General features: G+C 37.7%; 1 protein-coding gene and 1 pseudogene across 2 annotated transcripts in view; both read left to right on the forward strand.

Moving 5' to 3' along the window:
• The window catches only part of MED13L (mediator complex subunit 13L), a 268,233-nt gene that overhangs the window by 113,479 nt on the left and 139,646 nt on the right, over positions 1 to 15,108 (forward strand). The gene's annotated exons all lie outside the window — the stretch shown is intronic.
• LOC138998052 (transmembrane emp24 domain-containing protein 10 pseudogene) lies at positions 462 to 11,148 on the forward strand (annotated as a pseudogene).

Raw genomic sequence — 15,108 nt, forward strand, 5'->3', positions numbered from 1 at the left:
ATTGTGCATACTTGAACTTAAAAATAATCAAGAAATCAACAGTAGTCTTGAACTTTTAATGTAGTCTTTTATCTTGAGTAAGAAACAGCTATAAAACTATTGCTGTATGCTTGTTTGATAATAGGAGTCATTTGCTGACAAATATTTAACTGCCACTACTTACTAGGCACTGGGAATAAAATAGAGAAGAAAAGATACTAAAATCTTAGTTGTTGTGGACTTTAATTTTTAGTAGGGGATGGGGAGATAGTAAAGAAATAAACACATAAAATCAGTATGTCAGATGTTGCTTAGTGTCATGGAGAAAAATGAAGCAAGGTGGCATTTGAGCAGAGACCTGAGGAAGATACGGGGGGCAAACCATGTGGATGGATAATTTTCAGAAGAGCATATCAGAAAGAGAGAACAGCAGATGCAAAGGCCCTTGAGGTGGAGAGTGCTTGTTGACCTGATGGTGGACTATGTCGAGTGGAGTGAGTGTGGGGAAGAGGATGGCTGAAGTTGGGGTAGGATATACGGGAGTCAGTTCACAAAGGGTGTTAAAGACAGAACTTTTCTCTGAGTTGGGAAGCATTGAAGGGCTCTGAGCAAAGGAATGAGGTGACGTAACTTTTTTAAAGGCTCATCCTAGCTACTGTGTGGAGGGTAGGCTGTTGGGAGTGGGAAGGAGTGGGGAAGGCCCAGAACCAGGGAAGCTGTTGTTATAGTGATCCAGGTAAACCCTGGTGGTGGTGGGAGTGGTGAGGATGGTAAGAAGTGGTCATGTTGTAGATACTATTTTGAAGGTAAGAGCTGGCAAACTTGGATGTGTGGTATGTGAGATTGCAAGTATAAGGCAAAAATTTGAATATGTTCATAGGAATTGCCATAGCTTTTTGATAGTGCTCAGTTATTTTATTATAGAAATAATTTGAAAAATCTGAATTCGAAGGAATAGTTACATTTTCAGTTCCTTTTGCACATTTTATATTTGAGATTATTTGTGTAACTCCACTTATGTGTCAGATTTTTACATGTGAGTATACAAAATCAAGTTCAGGATTATAATGCAGTGTACTGCTACTGCCACCTAATGTTTATAACCATTCATTTATATAATTACAATAACTGGTTATGCATAGCTTTAATATTGGTTTGAAACAGTGTTAACAGGTTAATTAAAGCTTATTTAATTGCCTTCATATTAGGTTTCTGGTATGGATATTTAATATGGTAATTGAATTGTCTAGAAATAAGGTTGTAGATTGAAGATTACTTTTATTGGTATCTTGATCTCTGTATTGAATTCAGTTCAACAAATATTTATTTATTGTGCTCAGTTCCTTCATCTCTCTGCCTTTATGGTTAAATTCTAATGGGTATGGGACAGGTTTTAAAAAAGTAAGCAAATAATGAAATACTTAGTAGTTGAAGATAACAAACAGGACAACAGATACAGACCCCGTGGATATGAAATTTAGAGTTGAACAGGAAGGTGAACATTTAAAAAGTAATTTGATTAAAATGTAATGACTATTATTTTAGCCCCCTTTTTCTTTGCTGCATATGACTAACAGTAGTTAAAAACTATTCAAAATAAGTTAAAATGTTGTAGGAATAGTGGTAGTAATGTGATAGTTTCCAAGTCAGTGCTGAGTTGGATCTCTGCTATTGCAAGACATTTAACTTTAGCAATGGTCTATTGAGGATTATGGTTTCAGACCAGTTTTAATAATTATCTGCTCTTCTGTGTTCTTTTTTTTTTGTGATTAGACATGACTGTGATGGCTTGCTATCTCAAACATGTCCTTCTCCACTTCCAAGATAGCAATATTTATGAGGGATGAAATGATTTTTGTTTACATGCACATATATCTGTAAGACTTCCTCATTTGTTAATGTGAAACTAGAGCTCTGAAGATGATGCTAAAAGAAATAAGAGCATCGTTAATAAATTCTGAAGATGGTTGTAACAGATACTTAATGAATGTTTAATGTGTCCCAGGAAATGTTCTGGGTACTGGGGATGTAGTCTTCAAACAAAGCAGGCAAATCTTTGCCTTCATTAAGCTTACATTCTAGTGGGGGAAGGAGTGAGGAGAGATAGACAAACATGTAGTATGTCAGATGGTGGTAAGCGCTTGGAGGAAAATAAAGTAGGATGAGGATAGAGCATGCTGGAAAATAGGAGTGAGATTGCTTTTTATTTCATGCAGGTTTTTTTTTATGGTATTTTTGTTCTTAGCTGAGTTATAAAAATTGTTTTAAAGGTCCCGTCTGCTTTGAAACTGGAACAATTCACACCCATCTATTCATCTAGTAAATACTCAGCAAGCATATCATTTTGTGCTAAGTACTGTATGAAATAAAAGAAATAAAAGACATGTCTTTACCCTTAAGGAGCCTTAAGTCAGATTGGGAAGATATTAAGCAAAATAACATTTTATGGTAATTGTAGAAGAGTCATTTATCATTTTTTTAAAATCTTTTTTCTTGGAAAAAGGTAAGCATAATAAAACATTTTAGCTTTGACTTCAAATGACAAACTATTTCACTTATAAACTGGAACCCCCTTGGTGGGATTATAATACTGACCTCTGAAAAGCAAGGTTTTGTATGGAGATTGTGATATCCTTTTTGGGGGGTGGGTGAGGGGGAGAATCTGCATTATGATGCATTATTTCCTGCTCACTGTAATTTGGAAAACCTACCAAGTTATTATTAATCTTTATTGAATCACTGTTTGCTTTATCTTTTAGTTTACATAATCACTAAGATTTTGGGCACTGCATAAAGTCCCCTCTCTTCAAAGTTTGAAATATTGGCATAAAGTTTGAGAAATATGCTTGATGATGCTCTTGATTCAAAAGGCCTTTGGTTAACAGTGTGAAGGCTTGGCATATCATTGCATTTTCTGGGGGTTTTGTTTGTTTGTTTGTTGTTGTTGTTTTAAAATGAAAACCCAGTCTCATCTACAGTCCATCCTTTTCTGGATCACTTTGTTACAACTAAGGTGGTAATCATTGTGGATTCAGAGAATACAGAAATATTCTTCAGTGATGTTATGGTTTTGTGGTGTCCTCCATTAACCAAATGTGTTAATTGCTCTGAATTTCAGCATTTTCTTGTCAAATAGGCATTTAAATGTGGTTTGATTTGAAAACACAAGCACTTTTTATTTTAGATACTAAAAAAAAATCCCAAGGCAGAGATTTTAGTTATCTTAAAATACCTTGAACTGTACTGTCTCAGAACTACATTGATTAAAAAAAAAACCAAACAGAATTTTTTAAAAAATGCTACAGAATAAAGCTTTCACACCTTTCAATTCCAGTTTGTAACCTTTGCTTACAATTATCTGGTAGATCACAGTATGGCAGATTTTTTTTAAGGTATTATGACTTGACCAAGGTTTAGATACGTGTTAATTGAGCTTCCCCAGATTTATTCTGATGGCCACAAACAAAATATCTGGTATGGAAAGATAGTAACGTAATTCACCACCCACCTCACTGAGACATAAAACTCTAGGGCTAGGTGGAACCAGTAACAAGATGCTGCAGCTTTGGGAGCATTCCATCTTAGCCTCTGCTTCTCTTGCAGAATAGGCATTGAGAGAGAATTCCAGGGACCACCCAAGATGTCTTTGGTTCTTTCACTTTATAGCCTTTTCCCTTCCAGCCTTCCATGTTATTACCATCCCATTCTCTATCCTGTTCTCCAGTCTGTATCCCTAACATCATCAACAAACTCTGATATGTGTATATAAAATAATCCCTTGAAAACCATGGAAATTATCATTGCTTCCTATGGCTAAGCTGTCAATACCTATAGAATGGGGACGATGTTTTATAAAATTTATTTTGTGGAGTAATTAAACCTTTTAAGATTTTAACTACTATAAAATTTCAATGGCTTATTTTTTCTTTATGTCATTGTAAAAGTATGGCAACCTATATTAAGCTCTTACTATTTTCCAAGGTATAATACTATATTCTTTAGATAAAGAAGAGCCGAAACCGGTTTGGCTCGGTGGATAGAGCGTCGGCCTGCGGACTGAAGGGTCTCAGGTTCGATTCCGGTCAAGGGCATGTACCTGGGTTGCGGGCACATCCCCAGTGGGAGATGTGCAGGAGGCAGCTGATCGATGTTTCTCTCTCATCGATGTTTCTAACTCTCTATCTCTCTCCCTTCCTCTCTGTAAAAAATCAATAAAATATATTTAAAAAAAAAAAAAAAAAATAGTTATAGATAAAGAAGAGCTATATAAATTAGATTGTTCTTATTCTCAAAAAATGTCATCTAGATGGAGTCAGAATAGCATTGGGTGCAGTGTGTTGTTTCTCAATCTTCAACATATATAATCTATCTATATAAACGGAATATGCTAATTAGCCGAACATCACGACCCACCGCTCAGGAGGAGCTGCGCTCAGATGGGCTGGACTGCGTGCCGCCCACACCCCAGCGGCCATGGGGAGGCTGGGCTGGGGTGGGCCAGAGTGGAGACACAGCACATAGGAGCGCCTGCCCCCACCCCAGTGGACACAACGCTGTGGCCGGTGCTACGCGGGTCCCGGCCGCTCGCGGGGTGCCTCCTCATGCGATTTCAGTCGCACGCTGAGCCTCTAGTAAGAATATACCTGGGAAGCTTGTCAGTAAATTTTCAAGCCCATCTCTTTCATATTTTAATGTAATTTGGCGTGCCTGAGAATTTCTGTGTAACTTTTATACTCCCTGTGATTCTTAAGAGTTTTCAAAGGCCCATGTTTTCATTAACATGAGTATTATAAAAAATACCAGAGTTTTTTTTAATATCTAGCTCATTTGTTAGCTTTTTGGCCTTGAAAAATTACATAAAACCTGTTACCTCAATTTCTGTATCTCTAAAATGGAGATTGTTAGGGAGAGTGCATTTTGTACTTGGAACTTTAATCATCACTAGGTAAATGATAGCTGCTGCCATTGTCGCCATCACACCACCATCACCACTGTCATCTCATCACCAGCCATCTTGGTGACAAGAACACACAAAATAGCTAACAATGTCTGCCAGCTTGCCTAGAAATGGTGGAGACAATATCTGGCAGAATAAGAGATTTTCAAAGGAATCTGGGCTCAAATGGTTTGGGGTATTCATTTACAGAGATGGCACTCAAATTTTAAAGAGTGAAAAAGATTTCTACAACTAAAGACAAAATTGGAAGGTGAAGACTATGCTGTAAAATACAGAATTGTTTCAGAATAACTTACTTTTGGTTATTTACCTCAGTTATATTCTGTTTACGCTAATTTAAAGTAATTGACATAGGTCAGTTGGTATCTTAAGTTTACTAAGAAAAACAAAATGTTGATAAAAATGTACGTATAATATATTAAAATTGTATGATGTGAAAGTCACCAATTTATATTCACCATTGTTAATGAAAACATTTTATTATATTAACACTAGAGGCCCGGTGCACAAATTCGTGCACCGGTGGGGTCCCACTGGCCCACCCCAATGGGGCCATCTGGGGGAAGGGGCCACAGGTGGTTGACTGGCTGGCCCTGCCCCCAATTGGGGTGTTGGGGGTCATTTGGGGTCCGGGTCAGCCAGGGAGCGGGGACCAACCCGGCCCAGATCAGGCTGGTCGGCTGCCACAGTGCACATCATTGCAACCGGTCATTCTGGTTGTTCTGTTTGTTCCGGCGTTCCGATCGCTGGGCTTTTATATATGCTAGTATAGATAGATTTTAGAGACTTGGACACTACTAATTTGGAATAAATGCCTTATGCTTATAGCATAAACAATTATAAAACAAGCAATTTTGTAGGTGAAATATAACTGTCAAAATGATATAAGCAATAAAAATGCAGATTTACAACATAGTATTTTATGCTACCTGATATTTACTTGAATGAAACTTTCTGCTCATAGCAAGAATTTGGTCCTGTCTGCTTTGAAACAGATTTGTTTAATTTTGCCCTGCCTGCTCTACTGGATGGTGTGATGACTCAGTTCTTCCACCATTTTCTCCTGTTTGAACTGCTGTAAAACTTTCTTTCACACAGCTTACTGTAGCTTCATTTGGCCCTCATTTGATGGGAATTTATCATATATACTAGTATATACTAAGTCTGTAGGGGAAACACACTGAAATTTGCAGTGGCTTTCAGTTTTAAGGTCATTCTGATGAACCCAAATTATCTTTAATTTTAAAAGAATACTTACTTTTGTGAAGATACAGGATGCAAGTGTTTTGGATAGCTTAAGGATTTTCTAGAGACCCAATTTGAGGAACACTGAGTCTTTGCACTGATAGAAAGGAACCATAGCATTTAGTTCTGTTTCCTCATTTAACATCAAGAAACACACAGCAGCCAAAGGGATCTTTGAAAAACTGCCCTACTTAAAGCATTACAGAGGCTTTCTTGTACCGTGAAAATAATTTCTAAGTGACTCATCAAGGCATACAAAACTCCGCATCATCTGGCTTTAGCCATCTGATCGACTTATCTCATACCTCCAAGTCCCTTCCTGCTTTAAGGACTGTATTTGCTCTTCTCCCTTTTTGGTCAGCTTTTCTGTCATGTCCTCCTGAGCCTGGCTGTTGGATAGCATTAGGTCTCAGAACAAATGCTACCTCCTTGTAGTGTCTTCCTGTTATCACCTGCTATGCAACAAACCACCCCGCACTTGGTGGCATAAATGACAACCTTTTTTTTTTAAATGTTTACTGATATTGTTTGTCTCTGCACCATGATTTCTGAAACCTCAGCTGGGGGAACTAGAACAATTGAATGGTTGAGTACTAGACTCATCTGGAGGCTTCTTTACTAATCTGTCTGACTTCAGGGCTCAGATGGCCCTAGGGCTGGGCTCAGCTGGGACTGCTGAGTGGAGTCCCCCGTAAGTAGCCTTTCTATGTTGTCTGGGCTTCCTTTCAGCATAGAGGCCTCAGGGTAGTCAGACTCAATACATCAGGACTTCTAGAACAGGTGTACCAGTGAACAGAGTGGAAGCTGCATGATTGTATTTTATCTCCCTTAGAGATTACATGACTTCACTTTCACCCTACTTATTGGATGAAACAGTCACAAATCCTAGCCTCAAGGGGAAGAGATACAGATGCTACCTCTCAATGGGAGGAGTGCCGAAAAATTTAGGGTCTTGTTTTAAAACTGTCATATCATGTTATATAAAGTAACATCACAATTCTGCCTCCATTGACCTTCAAGCAATAGTTTTATTGACTACATAGCATTTACCATGGATTGGAATAATCTTATAAAATAAAACTATTTTTTATCTGCCCCTCAATTGAAATGCAAGTTTTATGAAAATAGGGGTCTCTTTCCTGCTAAATTTTTAGCTCTAGAGTAGTGCCTAGCTCAGCCGTGGGCAAACTACGGCCCGCTAACTAAAACTAAAAAAAAAAAAAAAGACTGTACCCTTTTATTAATGATGTTTACTTTGAATTTATATTAGTTCACACAAACACTCCATCCATGCTTTTGTTCCGGCCCTCCAGTCCAGTTTAAGAACCCATTGTGGCCCTCGAGTCAAAAAGTTTGCCCACCCTGGCCTAGCTCATCATAGACACTCAATAAATACTTGCAGGATGAATAAATACTATGTGAATTAAAGGCACATATCCAGTTTGTATTAGAGTAGAGACCATCCTAGTAGCCTTTCTGTTATATTTCTCATAAAATTTCCTATATTGATATGTATGTTATAAATTATAAATTAAGTATTTCATTTCACTGAATCTCTATATATCTTTGTTTATGTTGTACTTAGTAATGAAATCATGTAACTTTAAAATTTAGTTTTTTTTACTGTTAATATACCACTTCTAACTTAATGGTTTATCACCCAAAGATGAATCATTCTGATTGTGTTATAGCAAAATTAGTGTGAAGTATTATAATGGTTTTGTTTTGTGAATGAGGTACTGAGTCTGTTCTATCTGGGACAATGGTGGTACTGGATGAGTTCCTTAGTTGCAAAAAAAACAGCTTTTGTATCATGCCCATAGACTTGGGGGGGTGGGGTCAGAACTTAAGGCACAGCAGCAAGAGGGACTACCAGTTTGTGCTCCAGGAGTCTAGGGGATCCTCTGGAAAGACTCCACACCTGAGAGGGACTCTGTGGCTAGGCCTGATCTCCTCGGGTGCTGGTCGTTTTACTCCCATAGCTGGTCGTTGATGCTGGCTGTTGGCTGGGACCTCAGCTGAGACAGTTGGCCAGAACAACCACAGGGGGTCTTTCCGGCTCAGTGGTTGGATTCTAAAAATGAGTCTTCCAAGAGGCAGGATATGGTGACTGACAGTATCTGAAGCTTTGACACCGTCACTTTGGCCAAATTTTGTTTGTTGAGGCAGTTCCAAAGAGCCACCTGGATTCAGGGGAGGGGACATAGACCTACCACTTGAGAGGAGACTGACAATATCACAATGTAAAAAGATCATTTAAGATAGGAGATGTTGTGACAGCCGTCTATGGAAAGTAGGCTGTGTCCGTCTCCAAAACAGTGCCTGCACCACTGGTGGGCAGAGGTGAGTCACGTGGGCCTGCCATCTCCTTCCATCTGCCCATCAACTCCCTCAAGTGCCTCCGCGAGGAGGTCCACAAGGCCTGCTAGTGACCAGCGCATACAAGATCACCGGTCAGTCTGGGGGCGCTGGCGGCCTGTGCACCCACCTCAAGATCACAGATCTCTTGGCCATATTCTTTACTCCAAGGAGGATGCAACCAAGGGGAAATTTGCCTTTACCACTGAAGATTATGACATGTTCGAAGTGTGTTTTGAGAGCAAGGGAACAGGGCTGTTACCTAACCAACTCGTGATCCTAGACATGAAGTATGGAGTGGAGGCGAAAAATTATGAAGAGATTGCAAAAGTTGAGAAGCTCAAACCTTTAAAGGTGAGGCTACGATGCCTAGAAGACCTATCAGAATCTATCGTTAATGATTTTGCCTACATGAAGAAGCAAGAGGAGGAGATGAGTGATACCAATGAAGCAACAAACACTCGGGTCCTATACTTCAGCATCTTTTCAATGTTCTGTCTCATTGGACTAGCCACTTGGCAGGTCTTCTACCTTCGCACTTCAAGGGCAAGAGGTTGATTGAGTAATAAGGCCTGCTCTCCTCCCACCTTTATCTCAGCCTACAGAAAATCACTTGGATGTGCCTGGCCTAAGGCATCCTATCAACAGCACCATGAAGGCACGTTGGAACTTTCTTGCCAGGACTGATGTCTCTTGGTGTGGGAGGACATGGGTTACCACCTACACCCAACAAGTCTTTGAGGGACTTCTTTTTAGCTTGATAGGATTTGGACTGGTTTGCAACAGTAGGACTATTATTAGAATCACCTGTGACAAAAAAATAGGGGTTACCTAGATAATGCCAAAGTCAGCATTTATACTGGGTTTCCTCATGTGATTTGTTTGAACCATGATTTCTTTCCTTTTCCCACTTGCTCACCAGTTTGGGCTTCCACTCTAGTTCCTTTACCAAGATTTGAATGACCGTGTGGAACTGGTTTCATTCTCATTGTCCTCTTTGGATTTCTGTGTGAAAACACCCTTACCTTTATCTTAACCATTAGCTGAAATGTTTAGGTAGCTTCTGGAGGTATCCTTCCTTAATTTTATATCTTGTAAAAGGGTGATGGATGTTACACCTCATAGAAGTGAGCTTTGAACTACAGATAACTCTTCTTAAAAATGTTCATTTTAGAGAATTAAAACATTCGTGCTCAAAAAAAAAAAGGAAAAAAAAAAAAAGACTGTGTCAAACTGGTGAGCTTTAACATTGAGAGCTTGTCTGTATCCAGAGGCCTCAAATTAGTCACTGTGTCCTGGAGCCTGTTAAGGCCAGTTTTTTGTTGTTGTTGATGTTTGTTTGTTTTAAAATAGAGTTGTAGTATCAACTTGATCTATAGCTATACTGGTTCTAGCTCTTCTCCACGCATAGGGAGTCCCAGATTGTTAGGAGCTCGTATTTCTTTTTTTCTCTTTTAAATTTTTATTTAAAGTGAGAGAGGAGTCGGGGAGGGAAGAAGAGAGAGACAGAGAGACAGAGACATCAGTTTGTTGGTGCACATATTTATACATTCACTGGTTGATTCTTTCATGTGCCCTGACCCTGATGGGGGATAGAACCCACAATCTTGGCGTATCGGGATGACGCTTTAGCTGAGTGCCTGGCCAGGGCGTCCTATTTATACTCTTATTTAGATTGAGCCTTTGCATTAAAAGTCCTACAGGCAGGAGGAGACGGGGGAGGTTTAGATTTGGATTCCAGTTGAGGCAGTGCTGACAGAAAGGGTGAGTGTTGCAGTGTAAAGTGCTATGTTTTATGGATGCACCTTGGGAATTTGGAAACAGGCTGCTCATGCAGTAAAATAGAGAAGTGTGGGAAGAAGAAGAAGAAAAACTGTAAGATACCAGAAGTCAGATCTAGTTTTGTTCAGTTGTGATAATGGCCTCTACTAGTGGAAATTTTGCTCCTTCACTTATGTTCCTTCTATCAAATTACCAAGGACTTGTCTGTTTATGCCTTTATCACTATTAGTAAACCAGATTTACTCATGGTTGTCCAGAATCTCTAGTTCTTATTTTTCCTAATTAGAGAATTGGTACTGTGCAGCAGGTAATGTTGAATTCATTTCCCCCAGTTAGTGTCCTCCCCCACCTTCTCACCCACCTTGTAGCTCAGGATTGGCAAGTAGTGAAGTTGTAAAAGGAGCAGGCAGAAAGAAATGAGCATAAAGAGAACCTCATTTCCATGTATAAATAGCATACTTAATTTGATTATAAGACATTTACTCCAAGTGTTTATATTGTGTAGTATCCTAAAACAGTATTTTAAAAGAGATTTTGTGCTTTAGAGTAAGAGAATAAATAGCATTACATTAGAGTTGTTGCAAATATGACAAACTAATCCTCTTCTCAATAACTTGAGTAAATTTGGCAGGTTCCAGAGATGTGCAAGTAAAATAATATGGCAATACTTAACTTGGTGCTGATATTTCTAAAATGTGATTGCATTGGGATTTTGAATGTGTACACAGGCACACACACTTATATGTATATGCATAAATATGAAGATTTTAAAGAAAAACCAGAACCTGGTTTGTTTTTTTTAAGCATCTGCTAAAATTGACAATTCAGGAAATCAGTGTCCAGCATAATGCAGTTTATTTGATGAGGATTATTGAAGGAAGTATCAGTATAATTTGTACATAGTATTGTAACAAAACTATGATTTTTTTTCCTGTTTTGCAGAAAGAATTAAACACACTTATATTAGTGGAAGCTGCCCTTCTAATTCTGAATCTTAAAATTTTTTTATTGATTGATTTTTTTTTTTATTTTTTTTTTAGAGAAAGAAGCATTGATTTTTTGTTCCACTTGATGCATTCATTGGTTGATTCTTGTATGTGTCCTTGCAATCTTGGCATATCAGGATGGATGATGCTCTAATCAACTGAGCTACCTGGCCAGGGCCCTCTAATTCAAATCTTTAGATAGCCTTTTCTCTTTTTAGTAGTATGTGCTTCACTGGTCCACACTCTATAGAAAGTGATTGATTATTTTGTGTATAATTTCCATAAGTAATCACTCCCTTTACTTAGACTCTCTCTGTCCCCTCCAAAATAAACATTAGAATTGGAGGCATACAATTCTAGATTATCTTTTCCAATGGTTCACAACAGGGGCTGTAAAAGGGGAATGGAGAATAAGGAGGATTTTGTCCCCCTCGGGACATTTGGCAGTGTTTGGATACATTGTTGGTTGTCACTACTCAGGGTAGGGTGCTGCTGGCATCTAATGGGTAGGCCAGAGATGCTGCTGAATATCCTGTAATACACAAATCACTCCCTTACAACAAAGAATTCTTTTGCTCAAAATGTCAATATTGCCCAACTTGTAAGACCTGAAAACCAAGCCCACAATTGATACTTTTTCTATGTACCTGGATATTTCTAGTTAAACTGGTCATGAAACTCTAATAAGACCTTTGAGCAGTATATATTTTTCATGTGTTTTAAGTGAAAAATGCCACTTTAAACATATTTGTTCTTTTCCTGTTCTTCTATTCAGTTCTTAGCTTGCCCAGTTTTGTCTTTTTTTTTTTTACAGTGGCATAGATACTTGCAGAGAGCTTACGTTGTACAATAATCCACATGTTCAACACCCACAGAATTGTCAAAGGACTGCATGCAGCTACTTACTGAATGCCAGGATTGCCTGCATTGTCTATTGTAGGACTTCTGTAGTCACTAAATTATCAGTCCCCATACAGTACATCACAGGAAGTTGGCAGATACAATGATCCATCTGTTATCACACCCATCAAGTGCATTGGCTCAGAGGGAAAGGGCTGCAGATTGGAGCTCAGTGTGTGAGAGAAGTAGTAAGATTCCAAGATGCTTATCATTCTTTCCAGAAAGTCCTTTCTGGCCTTTTGATGAGATTGACTTGCTCATTTCTAAAACTGGCTTTCAGTTTAGCTATCATTACATTTTTATTAATATTTTCAGAAAAACTAGACATATTATCAAAGATACTTATTTTTCTGCGAATGAGGTTTCAGAATATCACCCCCCAGGATATTCTTGGTCAGATTGTCATAGAAATGAGCAGTGGAAAATTGAAACTGCACAATCTGGGGAGTTTTATTTTTGAAATAGTTGTTCTTAACCAGAACTATAGTGAAACAAGTCTAAAACATTTTTATGTTATTCCAATGTGGCAAAGGCTTTTTAGTTTTTCCTCCTCAAACTTGAACAGTGTGATCAGCTTCAAAGAAGGAGGCTGTGATTTTCATAGTTTATAAGAAATGCCTAGGTAGTTGCTTGTGAGTTTAAGAAACCCACTTGTTTCCTGGAAAGTCTGAGATATTTAATGATACCACGATCGCTTATAGTCTCTGAGATCTTTCAGACAAAAGCATTGATGCTGTGCTCAATGGTGCTTTGAAGTTTTGGCGACTACCCTGGAGGTAAATGGGCAACTGCTGATGCTTCCTATCTTGTGAATAGTCTTATTTATACAGGGCTTCCCCTGGCAAGGCATAATGTCTGGTTTGGGGAGGCAAAAATCCACTTCCAAATTACTGTCTGTGTATTATATGTCTTTGACTTAATTTAAGTTCACCTTCAAAAGGGCAAAATAGTTAGAGAAAAAATTAAACAGGACAGTGTATGACTAATTGAAAGTTAGAAGGGGCCTTGTTTTTTTCCAGACTGAAGATACAAAATGAATATGAATAGTGAATAGTTGCTTAATCAATTCAAAAGAGCCATTGTTTCTTTTTCTTCTCTATTTACCTTAATTTTTAAGCATTGCTGATGAAAATAGGATTTTTAGTAATTTAGTACAAAGTATATATAATATTTCGGTTATCCCCAATTAGATAAAATATATCTTTTAAATTGCCTCTCAAATTAAGAATTTATCACTGATCATATACCTAAGTTATACTTGATTTTAAAAAAAATTTCTTCTAAAAATTTTTTGAGAGTCACAAAAATTGGGTGTCCATGAATAGGCCAGAGATTCTACAGTATTTTTCTACAAAATGTTTTTTTTTGCATGTTTTGCTCTGCCTTCCCCAACCCCTAAAGACAAATAATAGGTTCCTGGGCCTTTGTAGATGTGGCTTCAGATAATTACATAGAGACTTTGGCTAACTGTACCTAATAGGATGGAACAAATAACACATTTACTATATCTTATTATTTGTTTATTCACATTATATAATGTAAAATGGGAGTTTAACCACTTAATGTTACCCCATAATTATGTAACTTTATTTTGTTATTCCAAATTTGATGAACATGACTAATAGTCATTAAAAATTAGAGGACATTATGGATTTAAAGCAATGAAAAGGCCTCATCAGTAATAACAACAACATGCTATAGAATTTATAACTCAAACAGTTATACTAGGTAAGACAAAGAGTTAATTTGTTTTTAAATGTTGTTTATTGGGGTGGAAGTTCTATAATTTAGAATTGTCTGATTTTAACACAAAACTCATAGGCTCACTTTATGACAGTAACTGCTTTAAATTGTGGTAGTTTATTGTAAGGCATTTTAATTTAATACATTTTTCTTGATCTTTCCCTCAAGAATTTTCCTCATTAGTCATTCTAATCTTGCTAATTATCATAGGTTCAAATAAGATCTTATTTTCATGACATCTTTCATCCGTACTTGTTTCTACAGAAATGTTTTTGTGCTTTAATTATGACCCTATTTGGTTTCCATGGAAACAATATCAAATCACAACTCTGAGAATGTGTACAGCTTTCCTTATATTATCAGTAGGGAAAAAACTATGTCTTTTATAGAAGTGTGTATTTTGCATACTGTCAGAATTCTTAGACTTATACTATACCATGCTACTATGTGCTGTATAAATCTTTTGTCTTAAAAGTTTAACATTAAATTGTCTTTACATGGTAGGTTGCCTTTTGCTCCACTTTGAATGTTTTCCCTTGTGGAAGGCTCTCTGCAGTATAGTAAGCACACAAGTATTGCCATTCTCCTCCTGCATCTGGAGGTGGCATTTTTCAGTGTGGGTGAAAAGACAGGTAGTAAACAAATACTTTCATATGGTCCTATGCTCCAAAGCAATTGATAAGAGAGTAAGTGACTGGGAAAGGGCTACTTTAGTTAGGGAAAGCCTCTGGGAGGACATGACATTTGGATTGAGACTTGAGAATAATCCAGCCAGATGCAGAGAAACAAGGGCAAAAGCCTTGAGCTCACTTTGTTAGAGAAACAGAACTAAGGCCAATGCTGCTGAAACTGTGTGTGTGTGTGTGTGTGTGCGTGCGTGCGTGCACATGTGTGTATATTTCAAATCAGGTTGTGTCTGTGTAAATAACTGATCTTCGATCTTCATTTCCGAAAGCATTTAGAGTTTTCAAAATTGAATTGTGTTAATGCAGAGGAATCTAGTAGTTTTGAAACACACCTATATGAACTAAAAGTGTTGGCATTGTTGGAATATTTAGGTCATTTATAAGTTTCTGGCTTTGATTTGGAACTACTTAGCTTGTTAAACGTTTTGGATAAAGATAACTTTTTTCCTGGAAATGTTTCAATTTAAAGTAT

Source organism: Myotis yumanensis, unplaced genomic scaffold, assembly GCF_028538775.1.
Source record: "Myotis yumanensis isolate MYYU_CA2020_CCGP unplaced genomic scaffold, mMyoYum1.0.hap1 SCAF_19, whole genome shotgun sequence".
Classification (NCBI taxonomy): domain Eukaryota; kingdom Metazoa; phylum Chordata; class Mammalia; order Chiroptera; family Vespertilionidae; genus Myotis; species Myotis yumanensis.